General features: G+C 45.1%; 1 protein-coding gene across 4 annotated transcripts in view; it reads left to right on the plus strand.

Moving 5' to 3' along the window:
• Positions 1 to 12795, plus strand: part of BRD4 (bromodomain containing 4) — a 107043-nt gene that overhangs the window by 29080 nt on the left and 65168 nt on the right. Inside the window, exon 1 of one of the 4 annotated variants that reach the window (XM_077469993.1) lies at positions 7210 to 7346. The exons of the other annotated variants lie outside the window; for them this stretch is intronic. The gene's annotated coding sequence lies outside the window, so the exon portion shown is untranslated. Of the gene's footprint in view, positions 1 to 7209; positions 7347 to 12795 lie in introns of those variants that run through there. 4 annotated transcript variants of the gene reach the window in all.

Raw genomic sequence — 12795 nt, forward strand, 5'->3', positions numbered from 1 at the left:
TCCAAGTACTCTTTCAGAAACACTTTTTCCACGTCTGTCTGTGCCAGATGTATTAAGCCTATGCATCCCATTACTATGGCACACTACAGTATGGATATTCGTGGTGAAATTTTCAGTCTGCATAGACTTCTAGGGCAGGGCTTGACAAATTTGCTTGGAATCTAGGAGCCAGCTTAAAAAGTTAGGAGCCAGGTCGGTAACGGCGATCCGGACCTGTCCCTGGCCTGACATGGAGACGAGTGAGGGGAAGATAGCACCGCAGCAACCCCCCCCCCCCCCCCCCCTTTTTTTCCTTAATTAAAATAATTTTTTTTTTTTTACTTTTTACAAAAAAAAAAATTTATATATATATATATATATATATATATATATATATATATATAATTAAATTAATAAATAAATAAATTAATAATATATAATATAATGAGAAGCCATTTACCAGCCACCACACTCACCGTTGGGCAAAAGGCGCCAGATGACGCCCGCAATCACTTCCTTCTCTTCACTTTGGGAAGGAAATGGGCGGGCAGTGAAAAACAGGCAGGGGAGCTTCACTCCATTAGGAATTAGCATTATTGGAATAGGGTGTAATGCCGGCCATACACGGTTCGAATTTCGAAAGAATTTTCTTTCGAAAATCGTATCTAAGAATTTTCGTATGAATTTCGCACCATTAGTGGGCTGCAGCAACAGCCGATTTTCGTGCAGAAATAAAATTTGAGGAATCGGACATGTTGGAAATTTTTAGAAAAACGAACGATTTTCTAATCAATGATGGGAGAATCGTGCGAGAAACGTAAGAAAATGTACGGAGATAAAAGAAAATGTACGGAGATAAAAGAAAATGTACGGAGAGAAAAGAAGATTCCCAGCCAAGAAAATTCTTTTCTGTAGCAACATGAGGTGAAATTGAAGGCTTGGTCGGCCGAATTTCGAAAATCAATGGTGGCATCATCGGATCACAAAAAAAACGAATTTTCTGATTTTGAAAAGAAAATTCGTTCGAAATTCGACCGTGTATGGCCTGCATAATTTCTACATCCACCACAAGATGGCGCCAGACTACTGAAAGATTTTAGAAGGCCGCAAAGCCGCGGCCTCAATTACTGTCCGGCGCGGCCCGATGCAATTGCGCGGCGGAGTTCGGGGTCCAAATGGAGACGGGATACCCCAGCAGCGTTGCCCCAGTCGCCAGGACACGAATTCTAGGCGCAAATGCGACCAGGCGCCCGGGGTTTGTCGAGCCCTGTTCTAGGGAACCATCTTCTAAGTGTCTCCAACTTTAGGAGACCACTCCATAGAAGTGTATGAACAATGTAGACTAAGCAAAGATCATTCCACTAAATGATGTCAACATTGTTTTGGGAAGCAGGTAAAGAATAATTTCAGGTATGATGTTTATACATACATTGGTCCAGCTTGGACCAATGCAATTCTGTATATACTGAAGCTGGGAATCCTTGAAATAGACGTCACTTGCTTACAGGTCCTGTGCTAAGCTGCTGCATTCCTACTGTCTAAACCAGCCTGTCTCAACCTTTTCAACACAGAGGAACCCTTGAAATAGTTCTCCAGGCTCTGGGAACCCCTACTAAAAATTAGAAATCTACAACTCCTGATACATTTAGTGTAATGGTCAGTGGGAAGAATCAACCTCTAACAGATAGTTAAAAAGATTAATGGTGCCGTTGGGAACTTATCCGAGAGGCAGACATGATCCAACGCTGAAGGAACCCCTAGCAACCTCTGGAGGAACCCTAGTGGAGACTCACTGGTCTAAACCAAGAGTTGCAAACTGGCAGCCCTCCAGCTGTTGAGGAACCACAAGTCCCATAATGCCTCTGCCTGTGGAAGTCATACTTGGAACTGTCAGTCTTGCAATGCCTCATGGGACTTGTAGTTCCACAACAGCTGGAGGTCCGCCAGTTTGAGACCCCTGGTCTAAACACAGTAGATTGACTGCTAGGTATGGGTGCCATTCAGGAAAGTTTACATTTTTCTGAATAAATACAAAGTATTTTCTGATTGGGCAAGGTGGTGACCTCACTCTCTCTACCTCATCCAATCAGAGAAAGCTTTAGATTCATTCAAAAACTGTGATCCATTCCCTGAATGGCGCCCGTGCCAAGTGGCTGACATCCTGTGTTCAATGTATTAGGCCGGCTGCTCCGCACAGGACCCGGAAGCATGTGGAGATCACTGGAGAAGCCGTGGCTACTTCAATGATTTTGAGCTTCCAGTCGGATCAGCCAGGTAGGGTGTATATAGTTACCTTGGTGCACGTTGGCCCAATGTACCTATGTATAAAATATGCATAACTGAAGTTTTTCTTGTAATACATCTGGGACCAGGTATTGTTGTTGGGTCCTGTTCACACTGGCATTTAAAAGCAGGAATTTGGGGCGTGTTTTTAACTCTCCTCAGATTCCCAGTAAAGCAGTCTGCAATTGATAAGGACAGCACATGTAAAGCGTTTGCATCACCTTGCTGCACTTCTTCAAAAATGAAGCTTCATTTGGAGTTTTGATGGTGTTGAAGCATCTCCGCTTCTTCCATTCAAGTCTATAATAACGCACCATAAATGTGCTGATTTGTGTTTGCGACACATTTAGGCCTTGATCACAGCAGACAAAAAGGCATTTGGGGAGCATTTTTAATGTGCTTTAAACACCATAAATAACTTGCGTCAATGCTATAGGCTGGTTTAAGAGTCAGTATTTGAGCAAGTGTGAACAAGGCCATACTGTATGCTGCAGCTTAGAGGTGTGTACCACACTTGTGTGTGTATATGGGCAGATATTGCTTTCACTCTCATGCACTGAAAAGAATTACATAAAAAATGTTGTTCTGGCTTGGTGTTTCAGGCCATGTGTCTGTGATTTTGATGGAATGTCTTGGAAGAATTAGAAGTGTTTACACGTTGTTCTATGGCAGTAATACACATGTCAAACCCTTCACACAAGTTTCATAATTCGAATTGGTTTATTTATCACAGCCAAATGTATTCTGAGATGCTCCAATTTGCTGGATGGCTGGACATCTTTTTACATGTGCATGTAGTTTATTACATTTGATGGATGCAGTGTCTGAGGGGAAAAATTATTTCAGTTGTCTTTCATACTTAGAAGTTATGTAATGTATTCACAGAGCAAAGGAAGAATCTGATGGGTTTGGAAGCACGCAGACAATTCTCTAAGACATTGTGCTATTGGAGACAGATGTCAGCATTTCTAAACTTGTGTGTATGTATGTATGTATGTATGTATATATATATATATATATATATATATTTGTGTGTATAATATTTTTTTAATTAAAATAATAAACGTTATACTTCCCTGCTCTGTGCAATAGTATTGCACAGAGCAGCCTTGAACCTCCTCTTCTGGCATCCGCCACCAGTGCCGTCAGCTCCTCTCCTCTTCTGTGTCTGCCCCCTACAGCCAGCTCTTGCTATGATGGCAGAGGTGTGGGGGTTGATCCTGAGCCAGGCAGTGTACGGCTCTTGGCACACAGGTTGGCTCAGCCCCACTCCCTCCTCACAGAATTTGATTGAGGAGCAGCAGGAGCCAATGGCTCCTGTGAGAGGAGAGGGGGAGAGCAGCAGCACTGTTGCTTGTGGGCACAGCACTGATTCAAGTTTAGACTCTGGTAAGTATTTTGGGGGGTCTGGGGATCTGACCATGAAAGATTTTTCACTTTAATGCAGAAAATGCATTGGGGGGGGGAACCTTTAGCCATCACACCCATATTCTGAATCCGCTTTGTCAGTGGTCATTTTGGTTATTACAGCATCATACTAAGGTGTGGTTAGTTGTTCTGAACTAATATATTCATTGCTAGGCCTTATGCACACAGGGTGTAAAAAGAAATGCTGCGTTTACAGACATTTTACTTTTTAATATTATATATAGCCGGTAAACGCACCTCTGATAACCTTTTGTGGCATAGCACACATTGGCGTTTATAGGCATATTAAAAGAGGAGCGTTTAGAAGCTGACTTGTATCTTAGTGCAGAGTTCTTGGAAAATCAGTGAGCCTATCACACTAGCCGGTAATTCTATTTCGGGGGTGTTCTGTTTACCAATGTTGTACAGAATGCCTCCAGGTTTCCATATTGCATTGAATTTTAATGACAATTACAGTGCTGCAGATTGAGAAGCAAAGGTGTTTGTTTTAAAAAAAAAATAAAAATGAATTACCATATGGCTTGGATAGAAATTATTTATAAAAAAAAAATTAAGTTTGCTATACATATTCCCCCCCCCCCCCCCCCCAAGTGGAGTTACCATTGAGGGGCTCAGAAGTGCTGGAGCCTAAAATTCTCTGCTCATTCCTGGGAGCTGAATGGCTGCACTCATGTAAACGCCAAAACCCAGGAGCATCTGTGTACTATTGCAGCTCTCTGGTTGTGGGAAAGTGCTGGGAATTTTATGCTGGAGCTGTTTTTAGCCTATAAATGTCTAGGCAGGAGCCCTTAAAGTACACACGGAGAAAATCAGAAGAAAAGTTCCGTACGAGACACGATCGTTTTGATTTTCATATGGTGTGTACACATATCTTTCAACATCTGATTCAGACTTTCCAAACAATTTCCAAAGGGACAAACTTCAAAAATGTTCTCGTACATGAACAGAACTTACAATTTTCGTTTAATATGTACTGTTTTCTTATGAGAAAAATTGTATATGAAAGACTGTGCATGATCAGAAATTATAAACACTAAGTCCCAAAAAACAAAAACAAAAAAAAAAAAGCCTTTGAGAATTTTCATACACTTTGTATTATCCTGTTTCGACCTGCTGTGAAACATCGAGAAAAACTGAACAAGGCCGATTTTCTTAGTCTGTATGGGGCTTAAAGGGATTGTAAAGTAAAAAAAAAAATTTTTTTTTTAAATAACAAACGTTATACTTACCTCCACTGTGCAGCTTGTTTTGCACAGAGTGGCCCCGAACCTGCTCTTCTGGGGTCCCTTGGTGGCTGTCTCGGCTTCCTCCCGCAGGTGCTTCTCACGTTCATGCGAGCTCCCTCGCATGGTGAGAAGCGCCTGCGGGCACGCTTCCGTGATACAGCCGACTCGCTGCATCATGCGGCCCCGGCGCTCCGTGTCAGTGGATGTGATTGACAGCAGCGCGAGCCAATGGCTGTGCTGCTTTCCATCCATCCACTCTAGCCAATCAGTGGCCAGACTGAACGGTGAAGAGGATGGCGGGGGCGAGTGCTGGATTTTCGAGGGGTGAGGTAAGTAAAACGGGGGGCTGGGGGCGCAGGCAGTGTCAGATGTTTTTTCACCTTAATGCATCCTATGCATTAAAGCGGTTGTATAGTTATATTTTTAACTTTGCCCTGCAGGTACGCCTATATTAAGGCTTACCTGCAGGTAAAAAGAATATCTCCTAAACCTGTACGGTTTAGGAGATATTCCCCTCGCAATGAGCCGCTGACTTCAGCGGTGCATGCGCACCAGGAATTCTCAGCTGAAAGTCTGGCAGATGACAGACCCCGCCGGGAAGAAAACTCCTGCGTGCATGTGCAGGAGTGACGCTGGAGCCGTGATACCGGGAAGACACGCCGAGGGAACATGTCAGCTCCCTCGGCGTGGACCAAGTGAGATTCCGGAGCCTCGTTCTAAGGTAAGTATTTCATAATGAGCTAGCTCATTATGCCTTTTCCCTTACAGGTGTTAAAAAAAAAAAAAAAAAAAATCAGCAAGTTTACTCCCACTTTAAGGTGAAAAAACACCTGGCAGTCATCAGTTAAAAATTAAAGTTGCACCCAAGCACATACAATCCCCCAAAAAGATTTTGAGCGCCCCCCCCCCCCCCCCACATGTACAAACATAAACACGTGAATGAAAACTCTGATTGTGATACACGTTACATATAGCTATGCACAGCGGAGTGAGATCCAATATATCTATCACCAGACCACCGCTGTAACATTAAACTGGTGACTTTTATAGGGAATTTTTAAAGTGTTGCCATTTCACGAGCGCACGCAAAGTTAAGGTTTGACATATGGGCAATCTATTTACTTGCTGCAACCTCGTTTTTTTTTTTTATATATATATTTTAGCCCCCAAAAAATTGGCAATTTATTGCATTTCTGTCCCCTAAAATTAACTTTGGTGTATATTTTTTTTTTTTTACTGAAATTTCGCATTTTCTCAACCTTTGCGGCACTTTGAAATGCAAAGGAGGGATTGGAGGTCTTTTAGACCCCCGATCTCTCCATAAAGATTACTTTACTGTCACAAGGGATGTTTACATTAAACACAACTTAATAAAAAAAAAAATAATAATCTTATTAAAGCGCCCCTGTCCCTGCAAGCTCACGCAGCAAAGAATACGCATATGGAAGTTGTGCCTGCATATGTAAACGGTGTTCAAATCACACATGCGAGGTATCGCCGCGATCGTCGGAGCGAGAGCGATTAATTCTAGCACTCCATTGTAACTCTAACCTGGCAACCGTAAAAAAATTTAAAGCAGATTTTTAGGTACCGTAGTTTGTTGCCGTTCTATGAGTGTGCGCAATTATAAAGCGTGGCATGTTTGGTATCTATTTACTTGGTGTAACATCATCATTCACACTATACAAAAGAAATGGTCTAACTTTACCGTTTTGTTTTTTTTAAATACAATCAAAGTCTACCCAAAAACACTGCTCCACAAATACCATGTGATATAAAATATTGTAACAATCACCATTTTATTCTCTAGATTCTCTGCTTAAAAAAATAAAATAATATAAATATATAATAATAATATAGTTAAGTAATTTTATAGCAAATCATACGGATTTTAACTTGAACACCAAATGTCAGAAAGGGGCTTGGTCATGAAAGGGTTAATATCTTGAATATATTTGTGTTGTAAAACCATGAATGCACAGATGAGAACCAGGAAGGCAGAACATCTCCCTGCTATGTAGTGCACGCTACGTTATTTGCGTAGCTGCACTCTTTGCGTACATGGTTACATGTGATTGCATCACCACGCTTCTGCAGCGCATGATGTCACTTCCGCGGTTAAGGTAACGCGTTCGTGAATCGCCTACTTTACGCCGCCAGCGTGCCGTAAGTTCGCTTCTCCTTGAGCTCGCTGGCCGTCGGGGTCCTGTTCCGTTGCGCTGTTTCCGTAGCGTAAATTCCAGGTACGCAATCGGCGCAGGGAAAGCAGAGGAGGTCTTGCGTTGTTTCCGTAGCGTACGCGACGTGAATACGGCACTTGCGCTCTCCGGTCGGTCCGCAGCTGCAGACGTTGCGCAGTTTCCGTAAGGCCGGATCTCCTTGGCGGGCCCATCGTCGGACGGTGAGGCGGCTGCTGGTGACGCGCTTCGGGTGTGTATTGTGTGTCATTGGGCGGCGGGGCCCCGCTCTTTGTGTCCGTTTGCCGAGTTCCTCGCCGTGTCCAGGGCGGAATACCGGGGAGGAGGAGGAGCCGGGGCCTGGAGAGCAGCCCCGAGCCGGCGCCATTTTCTGGGAGAGGAGGCCCGGGGGTGGGTTTATCCGTGTCCCCGGCTGTTATGTGGCCAGAAAGCCGTGTAGTTGGGGATTCTAGGCGGCTGGAGGCAGGGAGGGGCGGGGGAGCCGGGACAGGGCCGTGTTATGTGACTGATACAATGAGGTGACACTGCAGAGAGGGGGAGGGGCTGCTATGTGCATGGAGGAGGATAGAGATCACGTCCTGTGTGCATGGAGGAGGATAGAGATCACGTCCTGTGTGCATGGAGGAGGATAGAGATCACGTCCTGTGTGCATGGAGGAGGATAGAGATCACGTCCTGTGTGCATGGAGGAGGATAGAGATCACGTCCTGTGTGCATGGAGGAGGATAGAGATCAAGTCCTGTGTGCATGGAGGAGGATAGAGATCAAGTCCTGTGTGCATGGAGGAGGATAGAGATCAAGTCCTGTGTGCATGGAGGAGGATAGAGGAGGATGGAGATCACGTCCTATGCGCATGGAGGAGGATGGAGATCACGTCCTATGCGCATGGAGGAGGATGGAGATCACGTCCTATGCGCATGGAGGAGGATGGAGATCACGTCCTATGCGCATGGAGGAGGATGGAGATCACGTCCTATGCGCATGGAGGAGGATGGAGATCACGTCCTATGCGCATGGAGGAGGATGGAGATCACGTCCTATGCGCATGGAGGAGGATGGAGATCACGTCCTGTGTGCATGGAGGAGGATAGAGATCAAGTCCTGTGTGCATGGAGGAGGATGGAGATCACGTCCTGTGTGCATGGAGGAGGATGGAGATCACGTCCTATGCGCATGGAGGAGGATGGAGATCACGTCCTATGCGCATGGAGGAGGATGGAGATCACGTCCTATGCGCATGGAGGAGGATGGAGATCACCTCCTATGCGCATGGAGGAGGATGGAGATCACCTCCTATGCGCATGGAGGAGGATGGAGATCACCTCCTATGCGCATGGAGGAGGATGGAGATCACCTCCTATGCGCATGGAGGAGGATGGAGATCACGTCCTATGCGCATGGAGGTTTCACCATGACCTCCACATTTGTATCCTGTGTTCCCAGCCTTTGTCTGTCCTCTGAGGTTACAGAAGTGATGGTAAGGACACTCCAGTGTTCAGTGGCGAATTGCAGTATAACACCCCCCTCCATGGATGGCACTCCTCTGTTATTGTATGGGCTGGGCCCCCTGCTGACCAGTGAGCTGTCTATTGTGGGGAGACCTTTATACAAACCACTTCCTTCAGGTTCCAGGGGCTGTGTCTTTTTACTTTCCTCTGAAGTGTGTTTTCTATCACACTGTCCTGAACTGTTTACTGGTGTGTCAGGTGATTGAGAACAAACAGTTGCGGGTAATGTGAGCTAGAACTGGAAGGGTGGATATGGTGCAAGCGGAAACGGCGATCAGAAGGATGGTAGAAATCCGCACGGCCTCTGTTAGTGAGCAGACAACAGCTGGATGTTGGCGTGTCTTCCTGTATGTTATGATTTGTAGTTTTTTAAATATAGAGCTCCATACAAAATGACTCTTAGAAATGCTCCCTCCCTTCTCCTAACACCTATGCTGACTACAGAGCATATCAAAATGTTCACTCTCCTGCGCTGTACTGTGCGGCAAGGCTTAATTTACACAGGACGTTTTAAATCCTGACTTCCTCGATTTAGCTTGACATAGTAACTGATGTTTAAAAAATGTCTGTTTAGCCACATTTGCGCTTAGAAGCGTTTTTGTTTATTTTTGCAGATTGTCAAAAATGAAAAAGTCTGTAAGCGAAATGCGTGTTACCACGTTTACAAGCTGTTACGCATATGGTGTTTCAAATGTCTCTGAACATCTGTCCTGGAACCCCCCCCCCCCTTTTTTTTTATTTTATTATTTTATTTTTTTATTTTTTTGCTTTTCAATGCAATAAAATGCCTCTAAACACGACTGCCTAGAAACAACTATAAACAACCCCGTGTACATGTACCTATAACAGAGGAGAATTCAGGGGCAGCAACTGCTCCTAAACGTCCCTTTGCCAGCAGCAGTGTACATAAGGCCTAAGTCCCAACATCTCATCAGACTCTTATGTTAGTATATGTGGATAATGCACACCTCGCTGCCTTCCCAAGACTGGGGAAGTCCAAATGAACTGAAAGCACAGAAGAACACAGAGGGCGCATAGGCCTAGCGCATTACCCTCAATACATGTTTTTATTCCATAAAACAGAGGTGGATATACTCACAAACCATTGCTTGTATCATAGCATTATCAAGTCATCCACTTAAAGGAGAAGTACAGCCAAAGATTTATTCTGTCATACAAGAATTTTGTACTTTAGTAACCTCTCTATTTTCAAAATGGAGACAAACATGCAAAAAGAACGGACGATCACTCATCCGATTGTCTCATTGTGTGTGCTAGGCTTTAGTGGTTTTGTTTTACTGTTTGGGACTCCCACCTCCCTTCCTCCCCCCACGTCTTGTCTGGATAAGCTTTGTCAGCATTAAAAGAAGGGCGGTAAAATCTCTTATGGAGATGGATTGAGGTAAAAACCTGTTAAGGGTTCTAACCCCCTCATCTGTCCAAAACTAAAAATAAAGTTTTGGCTTGACATATACTTTAACCACTTAAAGTGGAGGTCCACCCCCCGCTGCACAAATTAAAAGCCAGCAGCTACACATACTGCAGCTGCTGAGTTTTAATAATCGGACACTTACCTGTCATGGAGTCCAGCAATGTCGGCACTGCAGCTGATGTTTCCATCACCTGTCGGCTGCATGTCGACTCCATTGCGAGTAAGGGAACCTGGCAGTGTAGTCTTACGGCTTCACGCTGGGGATCCTACTGCACATTTGCTCCGCTCCGCTCCTCTCTCCTACTGGCCCAGTGGCTGGGGAAGGAGGAGGGAGGAGAACAGAGCCAGAGTGGTGACGCAAATATCTGAGGCTCCCGGGAGATGGGGGACAGGATACCTGTGAAAGATAGGTAACCTGTCCACCAGCATTCAGCAGTCTTCACAGGAGAGGCAGAACAGCAGTCTGCCTATGTAAACAATTAAGACCACCGTCCTTTGAGGGAGGAAGATAGAGATCTTGTGTTTCTGCCAAGCAGAAACAGTGTTTTTCTCCAGTCACAGCATTCCCCCTGCAGTTAGAAGCACTTCCTAGGAGCACACTTAATTAACCCTTTGATCGCCCCTGATGTTAACCCTTTGCTTGCCAGTGTCAGTACAGTTGTAGTGAATATTATTTAGCATTGATCACTGTATTGGTGTCACTGGTCCCCAAAAAGTGTCAGGTGTCTGATATTTGTCTGCTGCAATGTCGCTGTCCCACAAAAAATTGCTGATCACCACCGTTGCTAGTAAAAATAAATAAAAAATCCATGAAAATATCCCCTAGATGGTAGACACTATAACCTTTGCACAAACCAATACCGTATATACTCGAGTATAGGCCGACCCGAATATAAGCCGAGGCCCCCAATTTACCCCCAAAAAAACTGGCAAACTTATTGACTCGTGTATAAGCCGAGGGTGAGACATGCCTGTCCATCCCTGTGTGTGTGTCCGTCCATCCCTGTGTGTCCGTCCATCCCTGTGTGTCCGTCCATCCCTGTGTGTCCGTCCATCCATCCCTGTGTGTGTGTGTGTCCATCCATCCATCCATCCCTGTGTGTGTGTGTCTCCATCCATCCATCCATCCATCCCTGTGTGTGTGTGTCTCCATCCATCCATCCATCCATCCATCCATCCCTGTGTGTGTGTGTCTCCATCCATCCATCCATCCATCCCTGTGTGTGTCTCCATCCATGTGTGTGTGTGTGTGTGTGTGTGTGTGTGTGTCCAGCCTACCTTTGTCCCGAGCCTCCGTCCCGTGCCTTGCCTCCTTGCCTCCGTCCCGTGCCGTGCCTTGCCTCCTTGCATCCGTCCCGTGTCGTGCCTTGCCTTGCCCCCGTCCCGTCCCGTGCCGTGCCGTCCCGTGCCCTCTTCGTCGGCGGCCATTGTAAAGTTCAAAAGCTGCGCCGCCGCCTTCGCCTGTGATAGGCGGAACACTGAATTTCCCAGCAGCCTGTGTTCCGCCTATCACAGACGTCGTATCATCCTCGTCCGTAGTACGAGGATGATACGACGTCCGTGATAGGCGGAACACAGGCTGCTGGGAAATTCAGTGTTCCGCCTATCACAGGCGAAGGCGGAGCCGGAGGCGCGGCTTTTGAATAGAATGGCCGCTGTCTGTCTGCTCGACACGCTGATCGAGCGGGCAGACAGCGATGACTCGAGTATAAGCCGAGGGGGGCACTTTCAGCCTCAAAAAAGAGGCTGAAAATCTCGGCTTATACTCGAGTATATACGGTATATGCTTATTGGGATTTTTTTTTACCCAAAAAATGTGGCTGAATAAATTTTTTAATGTGGATGTGTTTTTATAGCATAATATAAAAATAGCAGAGGGGATCAAATGCCACCAAAAGAAAGCTCTATTTGTGGGGAAAAAAGGACATCAACTTTTATTTGGTTACAGCGTCACACCACCACGTAATTGTCAGTTAAAGCAATGCAGTACCGTTTAGCAGAAAATGGCCTGGTCATGAAGAGGGGTAAAACCTTTTGGGGCCGAAGTAGTAAAGTATATGTAAACCCAAAGTTGGGAAGGCTTGACACCACATGCTTAGGAATTTTAAGGCCTCGTGCACACTGGACATTAAAATAACGCCTCAAAAATGGCAGTAGCTTTGTGGTGAGTTGTCTTTCAAAGTTTAGCGTTTTTTTTCCGCATTCCCGCTATTTTTTGTGTATGTGTGTGTGTGTGTGTATGTATGTATGTAATATATATATACACACACACACACACACACACACACACTATATATATAATTATAATTTTAGTGTATTTTTTTTTTGTTTATTTTTCCCCAAATGGATCAAAAACTTTAAACGTTGATGAGCCACATTTTTGAGCTTTATTTCAACGTTTTATGTGCGCTTAACATTTTTAAGTGATTTTTGTGGTCAGAAAAAACGCTCCCGAATGTGATTTTAGGGCATTCAGACAACAGCCCATAAACTCCACTGCTGATATACCTCCAAAGATGAGCCTTAGGGTTGTGTTGTCATGTTAAAGGAAGGTTGGAGCATACTATATGTCTTGCAGATCAGTTGTTGTTTTTCTGTACTTGTGGCGTGTTTAAAAGGCTAAAACCTGGGGGCGTGGCCTGACGCGAATGGCGGCGGACGTGTAGTTGAGGAGCTCCCGCCGGTCACGGAGCAATCCGTCGCCATCCACCTGCCAACGAGCACAATCTGCCCAGAAAATTG

This window comes from Lithobates pipiens, unplaced genomic scaffold (genome assembly GCF_037356315.1).
Source record: "Lithobates pipiens isolate NorthernLeopardFrog02 unplaced genomic scaffold, aLitPip1_a1.2 Scaffold_8, whole genome shotgun sequence".
NCBI lineage: Eukaryota > Metazoa > Chordata > Amphibia > Anura > Ranidae > Lithobates > Lithobates pipiens.